The following is a 19,565-nucleotide window of genomic DNA, read 5'->3' as shown; positions in this document are numbered from 1 at the left end:
CTGAAATAATTTTGGAAATTGGGATGTAGGAAGGGGAGGTTTGGGGGAGTCCGAGAAGTGAGGGATATGAAAAAAAGGTTATGAAATTATACATGTTTGTATGTCTTTTTATTTGTTTGTATTGTTTAAAAAATGTTGTAAAACCAATAAAAAAATTATAAAAAAAAAGAAAGTGTGACACCTTCGGAAAGAAGAGGATCCAAACAAGAAACTGAATTTAAAGGGGACATTGTAAAAATGTTCACAGAAATTAAAAAGGACATTAAACAAAGTGAAAAAAAATTGGAGACAAGATTAAATCAGATGGACAAAAATTTTGATATGACAGTTAATGAGTTGAAAGGACAGATGAAGGAAATAACAAAAAGAACGCAAAGTTTGGAAGAAGGAATGAAACAAATAAAATTAGAAGGGAGGTGAAGAAGGAGGAGGAAAGGGTCAAGGGAGAGGTTTTAGAAATTAATAAAACACAAGAAGAATTATGGGATCCGATTGCCATGAATGAATTGAGGCAAAGAGAATTAAATTTGAGACTGAGATCTGTGCTTGAAGTTCAAGGAGAAAATATAATGGAGAAACTAACATCAGAGATTGCACAATGGTTAAGTATGGAAGTGGAAGACGTCAGAAAAACAATCCAAAATGCTTTCCGAATTAAAACAAGAACTGTTAAAGCAAAGAAATTCCCAGGTGATTGTTTGATTATATTCAAAGATAGAGAAATGATGAATTTGATACTACAGAAAAATAGAGAAAAAAGGTTGTATATTGATGGAGCTTTCATAATTATTTTCAAGGACGTCCCACTTCACTTATTGAAAAAACGTGACCCTTATAAACCATTGACACAGACATTAAGGAAGAACGAAATTGAATTTAAATGGGAATTTCCAGAAGGGATTTCCTTTTACTACAAAGGAAAGAAGTTTAAATTTACAACTGTGGACGAAACACATAAATTGTTCAGAAGATATAAGGAGCTGGGAAAGGGAGAGGAAACAGAAGGAGCAGGAGCAACAGGCCCGGCAGGACTGGAAGAAGAGGAAAAGGATAGTAAAGAAGAGGAGGAAGAGGAAGAAGGAGGAGGAGGAGGAGGAGGAGGAGGAGGAGGACAAGTTTAAGACTTTTATACTTTATTGGTAAAAAGAAGCACAAAATGGCACTAAAATTATGGACTTGGAATGTTAACGGAATTAATGATAAAAAGAAACGAAATAAAATTCAACACTTTTTGAAAAAAAAAAAGAATTTGAACATTATTTGTTTACAAGAAACTCATGTGGCGAGAAGACATAGAAAGGTACTGATTAATAAAAAAACTGGGAAATGAATTTACTTCATCTGATAGGAGCAGGAAGAGAGGAGTGGTTTTGTATATAAAGAATAAAATTGAAGCTCAGCAGATTTTCAAGGATGTAGAAGGTAGGATAATTGCAGTACAAGTCATATGGCAAGGCGAAAAATTGATAATAGCATACGCACCGAATGGAAATAAAACTGAATTTTATAAAGATTTAGAGGAAAAATTATTTGAATTTGTGGATCAGAAAATTATAATAATGGGTGATATGAACGGAGTAGTTTCAATGGAAATGGACAGGTTGAGATCAAGTGGAAAATCGAAGGAAGGAAAATTACCTAAGCCTTTTTTTCCTATGATTGAGAACTGTAACTTGATAGATGTTTGGAGGCTAAGACACCCATTAGATAAACAATTTACATACTTTTCAGAACCAAATCAATCAATGTCAAGAATAGATCATGTTTGGTTATCCAGTGAATTAACTCCAAGAATGTTAAACATAGAAATACAACCAAAGATACTTTCGGATCATAATGGAATAAAGTGTGAAATAAAAGGAATAGAGGAAAAATCCTTTTGATGGAGGCTAAATGAGAGCTTATTTGATGATCAAAAAATAGTTGAGAAAGCGCAGAAGAATTTAACAGATTACTTTGTGAATAACTGTAATAATGGTAGAAAAATGAGCACAGTATGGGATGCGAAGTTCTTTGGCATTTCTCCAGTTGTTAATGAGATGTCTCTTCTAGTCCAGGGGAGTCTTTTGATCTTCTTCCAGGAAACCAAGAGTCAAAAGCCTTGATTTTCCTTTTTTTCTTTTTTCCAGTCATTTTCACACAGTTAGTAATTATTAGAGTTATTAAAACCTTATTATATCAACAAATGCAAAATTGTTAGTCTCACTTGCTTTCCTGGTGACCTTCAGCTCTGGAGTGATAAAAATCCATCACACTCAAAAAGCCCAGCTGGGGGGACCTGGAAGTGTGCGGGGAAGAGCAATTTTGTAGTGGGTTTGTTGCACAGGAGCACCAAGTTCACTAACTGGCTGATTCAGATTGAATCCCATTCAAAAATACTGCAATGGTGTGTGTTTCAGCCGGCTGCTGCAACTATTCCCTGGGTGCCACCACACTGTCCTGTCTGTGTGTTTGGAAGGGAATGGGAGCTATGCTCCCCCCGGAGACACTCCACTTCTTCTTCCTTAGCTGTGTTGCTCAACAGTTGAGGCAACCTTCACAGTTCTGGGATGCCGATACAAAATATCTGTAAGTGTGTTGTCAATATATTTATAGTGCAGGGGTTCCTCTGGAGGAGACGACCGCTTGTTTGTTTTGCGTTCGTGTCTTGCTTGCCCCAAACTTAACACAGTGGTTAGACTCTACTAAGGGAATGGTCAGAGTGCTTTAATACATTCTCATTGTCAAAATAAAAAAATTCCTTCCAGTAGCACCTTAAAGACCAACTAAGTTAGTTCTTGGTATGAGCTTTCGTGTGCATGCACACTTCTTCAGATACACTTGTATCACAGCCATACCACTTCTAAGATTATACAAATTTAATATATCAATAACAAATAAACACAATAATGCTATAATTATACAATCTTAATCATTAGGGGTGCATTGCAGCAGTCATTGCAAATCTCCATGAGTTGCCTTTCAGCCAGAAGCTCTGCAGCGCAGGTGGTTCTGATGATTCCCCTGTAAGGAAGGCTTACAATGTAGGAGGCTTTGGGGCTTTGTGAGAGTGGGGAAAGTGGGGACACAATAGAAGTATGCATGATGTGGGAAAGGTGCAGAGCCATGTTTTCTCCCTCATAATATCAGAACCTGGTTCTCTTTAAGAAAGAGGAATGTTGGCAGATTCAGGCCAGACACAGTGTGCCTAGAGACACTGAGATTTCCTCCTTCCAGAGGCACCGACTGGGATGGCTTTAAGAGAGGATTAGTCAAATTAATGGAGGATTAGACCATGTTGCACCTCCAGCCGCAGAGGCAGTCTACCTCTGCATACCAGCTGCGGGCATCCCAAGTGGGGAGAGAGGGGCTGCATTTGGAGTCTGCTTGGGGCTTCCCTTGGACATCATCTGGGCTGCTGAGAACTGAACTAGATGGTCCTTGGTCTGATCCTGCAGGGCTGTGACAATAAGAGCCTGGAGTATGGCTGCTTCGCGACCAATTCAGTGAACAGTAGTGCAGAGTTTCATCTCCCTGGGAAGGGGCACGTGCTCAGCAAAGCTGTCTCTTGCTTCTGGTCCTAAGAGTTGGGGTGGGGACATGGAGGTAAGGGGTGCAGCCTTCTGTAGAGGCCGGAGTCTCTCCCCTGCCTCTCTCTGCCACCTCTGAGGTGCCCTAAAAGGCAGATAGCAGAGGAAGTGAACCAATAGTCACGTTCATCTCTACTGGCTCAGTATGACCTATTCTGACAGGTGCTGCCTTTCATATTCACGCCCAAGAGCCTTTCCGCTCCAGAGATCTGGGGCTGAACCCAGGATCTGCACGCCAAGGCTGGAGTAAGAAAAAGCCCTTGCCAGCTGGCCACGTTGGGCGCCTGTCTGGAGAGTGGAACCTGGGGGTTCGAGGGACATCGTGCTGCTCCTGGCAACCCCCACCCAACCCGACGTCCTCCTCCGCCTGAATCCCGCTTCCCCTGGGACGCACTTCCCATCCTGGAGCGGCTGGGGGGGGTATTGCTCCCCACCCCCCTTTCCAGACCCCATTCTCCTCGTTCTTCTTCTTCATGCCTCGGGTGTTTTCCTGAGTGTATCTTCAGAACAACCCTCTGTGAGAGAGGCTAAGCTGACCCAAGGACTGGCCCAAGGTAGCTCAGTCAAGTTGCCAAGGCCAGCGTCTAAGACCATGCACACCCTTTCCCCTCAGATGAGAAAGCCGGGATGAGTCATGCTAGCACCCTGTGGCCTTAATGGGCTTTGAGGCAGCCCAGCACAGCTGCTATATTCCACCTCTGAACCGAGGAAGCGCAACTGGAGAGACAGAGCCAAGCGCCATCAACGCAATTAGCAGCCACCTTAATGACAAGCATCCAGGACCCTTTCAGGCAAAAGCCACGCAGCAAAGCACACGGGCAGAGGCGTTGGATGGCGGGCACCCCAAGGCCAGGCGGTATCTCTGACTTCTGTCTCTGCCCCCTTGTCTGCAAGCAGGCTGCCTCCTGGGAGGATCAGCACTTTTCTCACGGGACAGAAGCGCACAACTTCCCCCTCCCACTTGCCGCCCACCCCAGTCTTTCTCCGGCGGCTCAGTTTAGTGCGCCAAGCAGCTCATCCCAGGTGGGAATTTGGGTGGCGCTGCTTGCAGAAGGAGAAAGCGGCTGGTGCTGGTGGAAACTCCCATTGTTCTTCTCAGGTAGGACTTTGGGATCCAGACGAACGTTTTACCAAAAAGTATTGCTTGACTACTGATTTCCTATTTAAACGATGGCAAAAAGACCTAAGTTTGTAGGACAGGTGAAAAAAACCACAAATTACATTTAAAGTTCTGCAAGATGCAAAGGAAAGCTTGAGTTTTAAACTTGTATTCTACAGCTTGTTGCTTGGTGCGGTTAACGGAATGGGTGATATTGAGAAAGAAGAGACTTGGAAATAGAAAGTTAGGATTTCAGAGTTAGCTGGCTTGGATATTTGTGGTAGATAAAGTTAAAGTAAATGCGCACCTTGAGAACCACCGTATTAGATGTGCATGGCGTATTAAGAATCTGAAAATAGATATAAAGTTAGTTTATGCTCGAAGACTCTATTTTGGGTTTCACCAGGAGACACTTTTTATAGAAAAAAGGGTGATGGATAAAGAGAAATGGTTAATCTATCGAGAGTTCTTAAAGTAGAAACGGGGAGATTGTAAAATTAAAACACGGGCTTTCTCTTTTACACTTAATAAAAGGGGGCTGGGGTGTTGTTTATGGGTTCTTTTCTGGGGGGTTGCTGTTGCTGATGTTTGGATTATATGATTTATGTGGAATCTTATTATTTATGTGGATTTTTTTTCAATTTCGTTGTGTACTTTTTGATATTTTGTTCATTGTTTATGACTAGTTTTGTTGTGTTTGCAGTTATGTAATATTTTATTTTTTTGTACGCTGCCTCGCACATGGTTTGAACTTTAGAAAGGCAACATACAAATAAATGATTGATTGAGAGATTCTAGTTGGAAATGAAGACTTGGGGTATGGAAGAGTGTAAGACGGGTTTTGAGATACAATTGTGCATATCATGTGATATAAAAAATGTACAAACTTTTGTTGAAATCCTAAATGGAAGAGGAACAGGTTAAAAAATGCATGATTAAAGGGGCAAGATTTTGTTGTTGTTATACTGTACAGTTGGAATAGTGGTAACGTATGTTGACTAAAGCGTTAAAATATACATTGAGTTATGACTTAAAATAGACTTTTTTTAAAAAAAAAAGTATTCTTGGTATCTAACTCCCAAGAAGTTATTTAGAATATATGAAAACATACCTGTCAGGGAACTGCCATTGGCTCAGAGGTGAGAGATAGAAGGGCAGTTCTGTTACAGGGAGCCTCCGAAAATCTTGCGAAGCAGTTCCTCTTCCAGTGAGGAGGAAAGCCCCACCTCCAGTGGAGGTGCAAGGACCAGAGGATGTTAGTAAGAGCCGTAACACCGCTCTTGAGCAAGCCGGAGAGGAGGGAAGCATGCCCTTGCCATTGCCCATTCTGCACAGTAGTCTGAGGCGCAAGGAGGGGCGGAAATGGCTGGGGGTAATGAAACTTTTATGTTGGGGGAGGTACAAAAACAGACCACTCCTGGATTCTGCTAGCGATTGAGCCAGACATGAACTTATGACGCTCTTCACTGTAAATAGTTTGCACCAAAATAAAGCCTGTAAAAGACAGGTCGGAGTCCTGCCTGGTTTCTCTTGAGCAACCGCAACAACCATTTGACAATACCAAATGTTTGTTGGAAATGGCAAGAAGATGAAGGGACATTTTCTTATGCTTGGTGGATGCTCTAGTTATCTCCCGCTTGGACTACTGCAATGAGCTCTACATGGGGTTACCTTTGAGGGTGACTCGGAAACTACAACTAATCCAGAATGCAGCAGCTAGACTGGTGACTGGGGGTGGCCGCCGAGACCACATAACACCGGTCTTGAAAGACCTACATTGGATCCCAGTACGTTTCTGAGCACAATTCAAAGTGTTGGTGCTGACCTTTAAAGCCCTAAACGGCCTCGGTCCAGTATACCTGAAGGAGCGTCTCCACCCCCATTGTTCTGTCCGGACGCTGAGGTCCAGCGCCGAGGGCCTTCTGACGGTTCCCTCATTGCGAGAAGCAAAGCTACAGGGAACCAGGCAGAGGGCCTTCTCGGTAGTGGCGCCCGCCCTGTGGAACACCCTCCCATCAGATGTCAAAGCAATAAACAACTACCTGACATTCAAAAGACTTCAGGGAAGTTTTTAATGTGTGATATTTTAGTGTATTTTTGGTTTCTATGGAAGCCGCCCAGAGTGGCTGGGGAAACCCAGCCAGATTGGCGGGCTACAAATTAATAATAATAATAATAATAATAATAATAATAATAATAATAATAATAATAATAATAATAATATGAAATAGCTAAAAACATATGGGATACAAATACATACATTGATACAGAGGATTTTGAAGGTTAATATTCAACTGTTGGGATATACAGAAAGCCTTTCCTGACTATAGCGCTGCAGCAGCTTCCAGCCAAGTGCTAGGAAATGTTCCCCAGCAGATGCCATGCTAGGCAGTCCTCCACCACTGGGTTTTTCAGGTATTTAGAGAAATTGTGGATTTTAGGACTTAGAAATGGGTCAGTAGCTTTATTTGGCACTGCCAGAAAAGATTGCCCCTTCAAATTCTGTTTCTAACGTGTATAATAATTTAATAATAATAATTTATTATTATTTCTACCCCGCCCATCTGGCTGAGTTTCCCCAGCCACTCTGGGCAGCTTCCAGCAAAAGATTAAAAATACATTAAAACATCAGTCATTAAAAGCTTCCCTAAAAAGGGCTGCCTTCCGATGTCTTCTGAAGTGAAGGACATGAGGCAGGAGTTGATAATGCAGGTGAGCTGTGCACAGGTGAGCTGCAAGCAAGCTGCCAGCCAGCCCTGTGGAGGCTCCTTTTATTGACACAATATGCAAACCCAGGCAGATACATTTTGGGTTGTGACCTTTACACATCTTCCAGTCCCGAGATCGTGGGGTGGTACAAAGTTATTTTGGCACCTGTTTCCACTGTGTCATTTTCCCCTTGCACAGTGTATGATGAAGGAGACAAAGGTCTCAGAGACAAAGGTCACAGACAGGACACGGCAGACTACTGAGACCGCAAAAGGTTAGACAGAGGGCACGATGTTCAGACACCTGTGGCTTTGTTTGTGAGGGGGAGTGTGCCCCACACCCCAAGGTCACGCGTACAGACAGCTGAGGCTGCCTGCGGGTGGGGAGTGTGCTCCACACCCAGCGATCATTCCTACAGTCTTCTAAAAGTCATATAGTTGTTTAATTCTTTGACATCGGGGGGGGGCATTCCACAGGGCAGGTGCCACTACCGAGAAGGCCATCTGCCTGGTTCCCTGTAACTTGGCTTCTCTCAGTGAGGGAACCACCAGAAGGCCCTCAGTGCTGGACCTCAGTGTCCGGACTGAACGATGGGGTTATATTTAAGCACAGTAGGGGGTGGTGTAGGGACTTAGCACAGGTGATTGATGGTCAAGAAAAGGCAAACTTTGTGTTGTTTTATGTTAGGAGTTGGGAATTCTAGAAGTAGTATTCCTTTTTGCACATTCTTACTGTTGGGATACTGCTGTTAGTTTCTGTTTGTGCCACTGTGCAGCTGCTTAGAGTCACAAGGCTCTGTTTACATTCCAGAGACACTCCAGGCTGTTGGAAGTCTCACGGGAGACAGGAGATGGATGTGACGTTACTGGTTTCCTGTTCCTTTGTTTGTGCAGTTGCTCTCTGCTCTCACAGAGAGCGGATGTGTTTTCTGTCTGCGAAGTTAGGAAAATAAAACTCTGCAATGTAGCCCAAACCTCTCGTCTCTTCCCTGTGCTGTAAACTCTGCTGAATGGGGGATGTGCCTGGAGCCTTATCAGAGGCTCAGGTCATCAATCACGTTGTAGGCGATTCCGGAGGACTCGGCTGGAGGAAGATGAGCTTTATCAGCTTGGCCGAGCGGAGATCCCGGCCTTTTTTTGGTTTCGGGCCCAGAAGAATGGAATGCAGGTTATCTTCTCTGCATGTCAAGAAGATTGATGAGAGGTATGTGCTCAAGCCCCGGGAAGCCTACCAGTCCCAAATTTAATGGCAATAAGGGTGGACTTTGAACTTCTAGCCAAAGCACTGACTGGTTGCAGCAGAAGTTCAGTGTAATGCAAAGGCCTCAAGAAGGGTGCTTTTGGAATGCATCTGCTTGTAAACAGACAGAGCCTGCTTTAAAAACACAGACATGGCTAATCCAAAAGTACAGGAGGCTCTTCAATTTGCGATGGGAATTCCAAAGCTCTCAAAAGGGAATTATCAGGAGTGGGTGCAGCATGCAGAAGCTCTGCTAAGAAAAGAGGGTATGTTTAATGTGATATCAGACGCGCCCCCCCAGCTCCAATAACCGAAGCATGGGAGGCTAAGGTTTCCAAAGCAAGGGGAACTCTGATGCTTATTGTGTCCCCTGAAGAGTTATGTCTTTTGTGTAACAAGGCCTCAGCCAAAGAGATGTGGGACAGTCTCCAAGAGTCACATTTATGAATAGAGGTGGAAGCTTCTTTGTTCTTTTATGCCAAGTTGCATGATATGGCACTTGCAGATGGAGCAGATGCACGTGCTCACCTCATGGGAATGCAGAATCTCAGGCATGAGTTGCAACAGTGTGGAATCACCTTTCCAGAGGCTGTGTATTCCTTCATGATTCTACATTCTTTGGGTTCAAGTTGGGAAGTGATTGCCAGCCATGTTTTTCCTACTGGTCAGCTAACGGTCGTGCATGTTACTACCGTTAGTGTACCGAAGTGTTAAATGAAGTGGATCGGTGTAGTGCTAGCTGCATCACCAAGGGCGAGTCCTCACAGACGTCATCCCAGAATGCAGTGCAACCACTAGATGGCGCCAAAGCTTTGAAGGCAGTGAATGCTACTCGTGTGGACGTCTAGGCCACGTGAAGAGGGATTGCAAATATCCCAAGGCCAAGGCAATAGAGCAGCGCAGCGAAAGCTCAACACGTGGAAAAGGCAAAGGCAAAGGTCAGAAGTCCAGGACAACGCAACACAAGGCTATGGTCTCACGCTTCACTCCAAAGCTCCAGAAGACATCTAGATCTTTCTTCATTGTCGACTCGGGAGCTACCCGTCACATCTGCCGAGACAAACACCTGTTTGTGTCTTTTACTTCGCATTAAGGTGTGATTCACCAAGCAGAAGACCACACAATCTCCAGTCAAGGCTATGGAACAGTTGTTCTTTACAGCTTGGATGCATCAATACGCAATGTTCTTTTTGTTACAGATGCTGCACACAACCTATTGAGCGTCTCGCAGCTGATTGAACAGGACATAGACGTTTCCTTCAAGAAGAGGAAGTGCACCATCACCAAGAAAGATGACTTTGTTTTGCACGCTGATTATGTTGGTCAGTTGTTTGTATTGCATTATGATGATTCTGTTGATGTTGTGCAGGATGACACTTGTTGTATTGCAGATACTAACAAGGTTTTGCATGCAGGATGTATTCATGATTATCACAGGAAATTTGGTCATTTAAACTTTGAGGCAGTTTCCAAAATGCCTGCCTTAGTTGAAGGTATGATTATTAAACCCTGCAGGTACTACATGAAGTGTAAGGCATGCGCAGCAAACAAGGTCAAAATGGCTGCAAAAGGTAAGGTGTCTAGTAGACAAGCTACAGAACCATACCAGGTAGTGCATGCTGATCTCGTTGGTCCACTAACACCCTCTTTGGGTGGAGCCAGATACTTCATGGTTCTCATTGATTCATTTTCCAGGTATATTCATGTGTTCAATCTCAAGCAGAAATCAGAAGCGTTTCCTAGGTTCAAGGAATTCTGTGCTTGGTTGCAAAATGTGCATGATAAACAGGTGAAATGTTTGTTTACAGATTGGGGGGGAATTCACTTCTCAGCAGTTTGAAGCTTTTCTGACTGAGAAAGGAATTCAACATGACCTTTCAAGTCCACATTCTCCTTGGATGAATGGACTTTGTGAAAGGGCAAGCCAAACTTTGCTTCTTCTTTTTTATAATAATTTTTATTAAGTTTTCCATTTTAACAATCCAATCAAATCACATTAAATATTCCAAATATTTTGCCAAATTATAAATTTTTGTTGGGGCTTCCCATGCTTCAAATTCAGTGGGGTCCAATCATCTTATGTTTCTACTGCCGTGGATTTCCAAAAGTTCCTTCTTTGTTGTTTTTTTAATAAATATTTTTATTAAATTTTCAAACACAAAATATAAAGTAAAACATACAAAATCCCTTCACCAAAAAAATAACAGACATAAAAAACAAATACAAATACACCAACAAACAATATAGAAAAGAAAAAGTAAAAAAAACCCAACTGTTCAAAACATTTTTTATATAACTAACTGGACTTCCTCACATCTCCCTAACCCTGCATTCTTTATAATAAAAAATACCAGCAAATTATTACCTTGTTTCATACCTTATTTTGTACTTTTCAAACATTATATTTCTAAATTTAAAGTAGTTTTTGTCAACTCGTTTGTACCTTAAATTAACCATAATATTACTTTAAATTTCAACCTTTTCTTATTTATAACTTAATTTTCTGTATCTCAAATTCAAGTTACTGGAGCCACATTTTTCTGAATCGTGCAATTTCTTAACATTCATACAACTTATAATGTTTTTGTAAATAGTCCTTAAATTTTTTCCAGTCCTCTTCCATTGTTTCTTCTCCCAAATCTCGGATTCTGCCAGTCATTTCAGCCAGTTCCATATAGTCCATCAATTGCGTCTGCCACTCTTCCAGTGTGGGCAAATCTTGTGTCTTCCAATATTTTGCAATAAGTATTCTTGCTGCTGTAGTCGCATACATAAAAAAGGTTCTGTCCTTTTTTAACACTTTCTGGCCGACAATGCCCAAGAGGAAGGCTTCTGGTTTCTTGACAAAGGTATATTTAAATACCTTTTTTAGCTCATTATAAATCATTTCCCAGAAGGCCTTCACTTTTGGACAGGTCCACCAGAGGTGAAAAAATGTCCCTTCAGCCTCCTTACATTTCCAGCATTTATTATCAGACAGGTGATATATTTTTGCGAGCTTGACTGGGGTCATGTACCACCCAAAAGGTCCTTCTTTGAATCCTCCTATTGTTATCCTTCTTTCTTTCACAGCCTCTGAGTTATTTCCACAGGCGAGTTGAATAGTATACTTCTGTGTGAAATTTGTGTGACTCTCCTTTTTTTTTTTTTTGCAGCTGGTAAGTCTATTATTAGCAGTATATCTTCACACGCTGGTGTTTATGCCGAATCAATCCAAAAGTCCTTCTCTTGTGGCAGACACCATCTTCTCTCAGTTCTGATGAAATAAAATCTAAGCGTTTGCTGCTGCACTGTGAGTTGGGAAGGCCGCTCCCTCCTCAGGCTGATTCCACCTGGCCCAGGGGGCGGGGCCCAGACTGACTCACCACCGCCACAGCTTAAGAGGCCTCATGAGGCACCGGGACACCACTGCTGCTGCTGCACTGTGAGTTGGGAAGGCCGCTCCCTCCTCAGTCTGATTCCACCAGGCCCAGGGGGCGGGGCCCAGACTGACTCACCACCGCCACAGCTTAAGAGGCCTCATGAGGCACCGGGACACCACTGCTGCTCCGGCACTGTGAGTTGGGAAGGCCGCTCCCTCCCCAGGCTGATTCCACCTGGCCCAGGGGGCGGGGCCCAGACTGACTCACCACCGCCACAGCTTAAGAGGCCTCATGAGGCACCAGGACACCACTGCTGCTGCTGCACTGTGAGTTGGGAAGGCCGCTCCCTCCCCAGGCTGATTCCACCAGGTCCAGGGGGCGGGGCCCAGACTGACTCACCACCGCCACAGCTTAAGAGGCCTCATGAGGCACCGGGACACCACTGCTGCTGCTGCACTGTGAGTTGGGAAGGCCGCTCCCTCCCCAGGCTGATTCCACCAGGCCCAGGGGGCGGGGCCCAGACTGACTCACCACCGCCACAGCTTAAGAGGCCTCATGAGGCACCGGGACACCATTGCTGCGGCTTCACCCTGGGGGTTGAGGAAGGCCGCTCCCTCCTGTAGGCACACTCCTCCAGGCCTAGGGGGCGGGGCTCACACTCGCCACCGCTACTGTTTTAAGGACACTGGTGTTGCCGCGGCAAATGTTTAAAATGTTTTTATATATTTTAAAATGTTTTATAGGGGTTTTTAGTTTTTACTTTGTTGTACCACTGTGAACGGTGGTTTTTATTGATGTATTTTTATTTTGTTCCGTTTTATTTTGGTTTGGGGTTGGATATTGAGTGGGGTGGGGATTTGTTTTGTTGGTACAATTGTTTTTGATTTGATTTGTTTTCTATTTTGTAAATGGAGGTTGGTTTGAGGCTTGGGATTGCTACCGTAGTGGGGCGAGGGAGGTATGGCGGTGGGGGCAGATGTCATAGGCGAAGGGGATCGAGATATGGATATGCTCGTACCCCTTCCAATCTGCGCCCCATCCCGAGGGACAAAGGTAGGGTGAGCAAGGATTACTCACCTCCGTCACTGGTGTTGTGCAATGCCAGGTCTATAGGCAAAAAAACCGCCACCCTGCGAGACTTCTTCACCTCGCACGGGGTCGACCTGGCTTGTGTGACGGAGACCTGGGTGCACAAAGGGGAAACTGTTACCTTACGAGAGATGGCGCCCCCGGGTTTCTCCGTCCTCCACCAGTCGCGGACTGTGGGCTGGGGGGGAGGGGTGGCATTATTAATCCGAGAAGACTGTTCTTTCAGGGCTCTACCATCGATCCCCGGCATTGAATGTGTTGGCCTAGTGTGGGGCTCCGAGGTGAGCTTGGCTGTCTGGCTGGTGTACCGGCCACCTAGCGCACCAGCAGCCACCCTGTCAGGCCTGTTGGAGGCGGTGGCCGGCTGGGCCTTGGAGTTCCCCAACCTATTGGTACTGGGGGACTTCAACATCCATGCTGATGCCACTCCCTCCTCACAGGCTCTGGACCTGGTGTCTTCCATGGCGACACTAGGGCTCTCCCAGTTTGTTTTGGGCCCCACACATCAAGCAGGCCACACGCTGGATTTGATCTTTGGCGCCGGTATAGATGTGATCATGTCTCCCTCGATGAAGGTGCCATGGTCTGATCACTACGCACTGAAAGCCAGGATTGATTTTCCACCCCCACCCTGCTTAGGTGGCGAGCCAATTTGGGCTCACCCACAGAGGCTGATGGACCCTGATAGATTCCGTCAGGCCTTGCGGGACCTTGCTCCCCCTGGCGACTCATTGACTGAGCTTGTTGAGGGCTGGAATATCCAGCTCCTAGCAGCCATCGATGAGATCGCACCTAAGCGCCCTCTGCGACCCCGCAGAAACCGGGCTCCCTGGTTTACCGAGGAGCTTCGGAAAATGAAGCGGGACCTCAGACGGCTAGAGCGAGTATGGCGGGGTGCCCGTGACGGAGCTTCAAGAACATCTTATAGGGTTTTTATGAAAACCTACGAGATGGCAGTGAAGGCCGCTAAGAAGTCCTACTTCTCGGCCTCCATTGCCTCCGCTAGCTCTCGCCCGGCGCAATTATTTAGTATAATTAGGTCTTTAACGTCCCTTGAAGGACAGCCAAATTTAAATAACAATTCGACACACAGCTGCGAGGCATTTGCAAGCTTTTTTGCGGAGAAGGTCCTGTTGCTCCGCCATGACCTCCCTGCCAATTTGGATACAATAAAGGAACTGGAGGCCCCTCGACTGTCCTCGGGTCCAGTATTGGACCACTTTGACCGGATATCCCCAGCCGATGTGGACAGACTCCTCCAAGCTGGAAAGCCCACCACTTGTCCTCTTGACCTGTGCCCGTCCTGGCTGATTAAAGCGTGTCCAGGCGAGGTGCGGGCCCCCCTGGGTGATATCATCAATTTGTCCCTTGGCATTGGGATATTCCCAGGGGAACTGAAGGAGGCAGTGGTACGTCCGCTCTTAAAGAAAACATCATTAGTGTTGGGCTTGGAACTTAACAGGTTAAGTTGTTCCCATGATGCCACACCATTCTGACGTCAGTTTTCGAAGCTGGGAGGAGTTTGGGAGGAGTTTGTTATTCTCACTCTATGCTGTGAGGGGAAAGGAGCAGTTTTGTAATGGCTGCAAGCAGTCCTGGATTTTCCGGAGATTTGTTGGAATAAACGACTGTAAATAGACAAACCTGTACTCTGTGTGTTTGTCTGGAAGCTGAGCCAAGCTACGTGACAGTTTTTCACCGCTGTGTTAAACTCTGCTGAGGCGTGACTGAGAGCTGCGCAGCGGAAGTGTGCCGGGCGGCCATAAATTGCTAATTGAGGATCGCAAATCAATTAGCGGGAGTCACGTCAAACCAACAAAGTCCAAGAATTAGATCCTTTAGATCTATCCAATTACCACCCGGTTTCGAATCTTCCATTCCTGGGTAAGGTGATTGAGAGAGCGGTTGCTGAACAGCTTGGTAGGTTTCTGGATGAAACATCTGCTCTCGATCCATTCCAGTCCAGCTTCCGCGCTGGTCATGGGACCGAGACGGCTCTGGTCGCCCTAACAGATGATCTCCGCAGGCAGCTGGATCAACATCTTTATGCGCCCCCTCGCCCAGCTTGTCCAGAGTTTTGGGTTGGGCTGCCATCAGTATGCTGATGACACCCAACTCTATCTGTTGATGGATGGCCATCCTGACTCAGCCCCAGACACACTGATCAGACGTTTGGAAGCTGTGGCTGGATGGTTCCGCGGGAGCCGGTTGAAGTTAAATCCTTCGAAGACAGAGGTCCTCTGGCTGGGACGGAGTGATATGGGATTGAGGGGGCAACTCCCATCTCTTGCGGGGGTGCAATTAGTGCCAGCATCATCCGTTAAGAGTTTGGGTGTAATCTTCGATACCTCCTCTCTATGGAGGCGCAGATTACAGCTATAACAAAGGTGGCATTTTTTCATCTCCGCCAAGCTAAGCAGTTGGCTCCTTATCTCTCTCGCCCTGACCTAGCCACTGTGATCCATGCGACGGTCACCTCCAGACTGGATTATTGTAACTCGCTCTACGTGGGGCTGCCCTTGAGACTGACCCAGAAACTCCAGCGGGTGCAGAATGCCGCGGCGAGACTCCTTATGGGGTCTTCGCTGCGAGATCATATCCATCCGGTACTATACCAGCTGCACTGGCTCCCGGTGGAGTACAGGATCAGGTTTAAGGTGCTGGTTTTAACCTTTAAAGCCCTATACGGCCTAGGACCCTCGTACCTACGGGACTGCCTCTCCTGGTATGTCCCACAGAGAAATTTACGGTCTGCAAATAAAAACACCCTAAAGACCCCAGGCCACAGAGAGGTTAGGTTGGCCTCAACTAGAGCCAGGGCTTTCTCGGCTGCGGCTCCAATCTGGTGGAACGCTCTGTCACAAGAGACTAGGGCCCTGCAGGACCTGACATCCTTCCGCAGGGCCTGCAAGACAGAGCTGTTCCAGCAGGCTTTTTGTCAGGGCGCAGCCTGACCCCCTCCTCTGGCGATCTGCACAAAATCTTGCTTGATGGTTGCCATTAATTTGATTCTAATTTGATTTAATTAATTTTATAATGAATGTTTTAGAATGTTGGATTATTTTGATTGTTGTTAGCCGACCTGAGCCCAGCTTCGGCTGGGGAGGGCGGGATATAAATAAAATTTATTATTATTATTATTATTATTATTATTATTATTATTATTATTATTATTATTATTATTAATTTTCTCAGACAGGTTGCATCAAACATTAGTCTTTCCAAGGGGAGGTTTGCCAAATCGGACTTGAAATACAGCTATAATAACAAATTAAGAGCTCGCCTCCCCCTGTGACTATTTATCTCTGCAACTCATTCTATTCCATAATGGCTGATCCCAATTAAATAGTGTGTCACAGGAGAGTCTTTTATCTTCGTCCAAATATTTCAAGGAACAAAGGCTTTAGTTAGTATTATTATTTCCACATACTTTATATTTTCTGATCTCACTTGCTATAAGTAATGTAGACGGTTCTTCTGGGGGTTGTTGTTAAGTATTATCGTAGTAGAAAAAGAAAAAGTTTCCCCCCCTCCTTTCCGTTCCTTTCCAACATACCAGCTTAGATGTTATTCTTTGATGTTATCTTTCTTCCTCTCCGTCACTCTTGGCTCCTTGGTGGCTGGCTTAATTGGCAGATTAATTACCCTTTCTTCACCTGAAGCGTGTCCAGGATCTTATATCAAATTTTTTATCTTAAGAAGTGGAACTAGGAGCACTCACAGAGACAGCGTCCAGGAGATGCGAACTCCCTTGAGGGCTTTCCATCCAGTGCCCCCACCTCCTCCTTCTTTACGAACTCGGGGGTGGTTTGTGGGCATCCGCGGATGAGACTGCATTTTCCCTTCCACTGGGAAGAATTTGGGAGGCTGATTACTCCCATCTCAGCCTCTAAATTACCTTGTGGGAGCTGGAGAGATGGTATTGTCAGCCATCTTTCGCGGCAGCACTAGCGGCACCCCACCAAACTTTGCTTCAAGGCTTGAAAACCTTGCTGCATGATGCCAATCTTCCAGAGTTATTGGGCAGAAGTGCTTGGCTGTTTTGTTTACACTTATAATCACAGATTGTCATCACCAATTGGTTGTACCCCCTATGAAAAGATGTTTGGCAAGAAACCATACATCAAGCACATGAGAATTTTTGGTTCTGACATGTGGGTTCACACACCACAAAGCTCCAAGTTAGGCAAACGTGGTTTGCGTGGTATCTTTCTAGGATATCAGAAAGGTTCTTACAGAGTAATGATGACTGACACCAGCACAGTTAGACTTACTAGAAGTGTTGAGTACAATGCCAAGTGGGGGGAGAATGTGGGAATTTTCCAATGTTATCCTGATGACAGTGAAGAGTCTGAGGATAAACAGCAGCAAAACCCCATACCCACTGATGAAGGTTCTGATTCTGAATCTGAAACTGACTCAGAGGATTCAGAGGATTTCAAGAGTGCTATGGCCTCTATGCAACCCTCTGAAGGCTCTGATCGAGAATTGGAGGAACCACTGTTCACTATAGGCCACTTTTCTCCTAAGAAAGAAGAGGAGAGCATTGAAGACTTACAACTAATTCGCAGGTCTGAAAGAGTCACAAAAGGTAGACCTCCAAAGAGATTTGCTGATGAATTTGCTAAAGCAGCTAAAGCTGTAACTGCTGTTAATAGCTCCAAGAAGGTATTTGAACCTTCAAGCTTCCAAGCGATCCAGGCTTTGGACTCGAAGGATGATGAGCCATGGTTAACTGCCATGAAGGCTGAGCTTGATTCCTTAGAGAGGAACAAAACATGGGAGCTAGTTCCAACAGTTCCTGGGATGAAACTGCTTGACAGCAAATGTGTATTCAAAGCAAAGACAGATCAATATGGCAAGGTAGTCAGACACAAAGCCAGATTGGTAGCCAGAGGTTTTTCACAGGTACCAGGAGAAGACTATCATGAGACCTACGCACCCACCATGAGATATGACAGCATTAGGCTTATGCTCAAACTTGCTGCAGAAGAGAATCTGCACGTTTCTCATCACGATGTGAATACAGCATTTTTTTCCGGAACCTTAGGTGAATCACTTTATATGCTTCCACCTGATGGCGTACAGGTAAAACAGGGATTTGTTTGTTCTCTGAAGAAGTCCCTATATGGTCTCAAGCAAAGTGCATGATGTTGGCACTCTAAACTCACTGAAGTGTTGTTTTTTCTAGGTTTCCAGCAAGGTAAAGCTGATCCATGTGTATTTGTCAAAGAGGAAGGACAAAAGAAGCTGTATTGCTTGTTTTATGTTGATGATATTTTTTTCTTTTGGAAGGATGTTAAGATGTACAATAGCGCCCTAGCTCAACTGAAGGAGCACTTTGACATGAAAGATCTTGGTGAGGTAACCAAGTACCTATCTCTGGAAATAGAGAGAGACCAAGATGGTAATATTTTAGTACACCAGTCACAGAAAATTGCTGATGTGTTAACCAAACTAAACCTGATGGATTCTAACCCTGTACACACACCAATGAGAACAGGTTATCAGGTAGATGATACTGAAGAAGCATTTTCTGACACTACACTGTACAGAAGTGTGCTAGGCAAACTAAACCTCATTGCCAGATGTTCAAGACCTGACATTGCAGTTAGCACTAATTTGCTAAGCAGACACGTCAACAATCCTACTGTTAAGGATTGGAAAGTTCTGAAATGCATAGCACGCTATTTGAAAGGCACTATGCACTACAGACTGAGATTTAACAATCAGAAGTCTGGCGGTCTTGAGATATTTGCTGATGCGAGTTTTGGAAGTGACACTACAGACAGAAAAGGCACGCCTGGAGTTTGCTACATGTACAACCAGGGTCTATTTGATTGGTCGTGCAAGAAGCGATCAACAGTAAGCTTAAGTACTTGTGAAGCTGAACTGAATGCACTGTCTTATTCACTTGTGGATTGTGAATGGTTGTTACAATTGTGTAAAGACATGAGAATTCCTGTAAAGTGTCCAATCCAGGTTTATCAGGACAACAAAGCATGTTTGGCTTTGCTGACTTCTGAAGGTTGTAAGCAAAGCCCGAAGCACTTGCAATTGAAGCTGCAACATGCTAGAGAATGTGTTCAGAAAGGACTCGTAACGGTGTCCTACATGCCAAGTTTGAAATTCCTGCTGATTTATTGTCCAAGGTTCTTCGGAAGGATCAACACTGTACCTAGGTACAGAAATTGGGTTTGTACTGAGATTGTACATGACACACTGCCCAGTGGTGTTCACAGAAAGGGGGAGGATGTTAGTTTCTGTTTGTGCCACTGTGCAGCTGCTTAGAGTCACATGACTCTGTTTACATTCCAGAGACACTCCAGGCTGTTGGAAGTCTCACGGGAGACAGGAGGTGGATGTGATGTTACTGGTTTCCTGTTCCTTTGTTTGTGCAGTTGCTCTCTGCTCTCACAGAGAGCGGATGTGTTTTCTGTCTGCGAAGCTAGGAAAATAAAACTCTTTGCAATGTAGCCCAAACCTCTCGTCTCTTCC

The 19,565-nt window shown here is 44.9% G+C and overlaps 1 long non-coding RNA gene across 1 annotated transcript in view; it reads left to right on the top strand.

The window, feature by feature from the left end:
* The window catches only part of LOC310697749, a 463,108-nt gene that overhangs the window by 161,618 nt on the left and 281,925 nt on the right, over nucleotides 1-19,565 (top strand). Inside the window, exon 2 of the long non-coding RNA XR_014521191.1 lies at nucleotides 14,530-14,602. This is a non-coding gene — a long non-coding RNA (uncharacterized lncRNA). The remainder of the gene's footprint in view (nucleotides 1-14,529; nucleotides 14,603-19,565) is intronic.

Source organism: Podarcis liolepis (genome assembly GCF_965112155.1).
Source record: "Podarcis liolepis genome assembly, chromosome: W".
NCBI classification, from domain to species: domain Eukaryota; kingdom Metazoa; phylum Chordata; class Lepidosauria; order Squamata; family Lacertidae; genus Podarcis; species Podarcis liolepis.
This window is presented reverse-complemented; position numbering and strand designations above follow the sequence as displayed.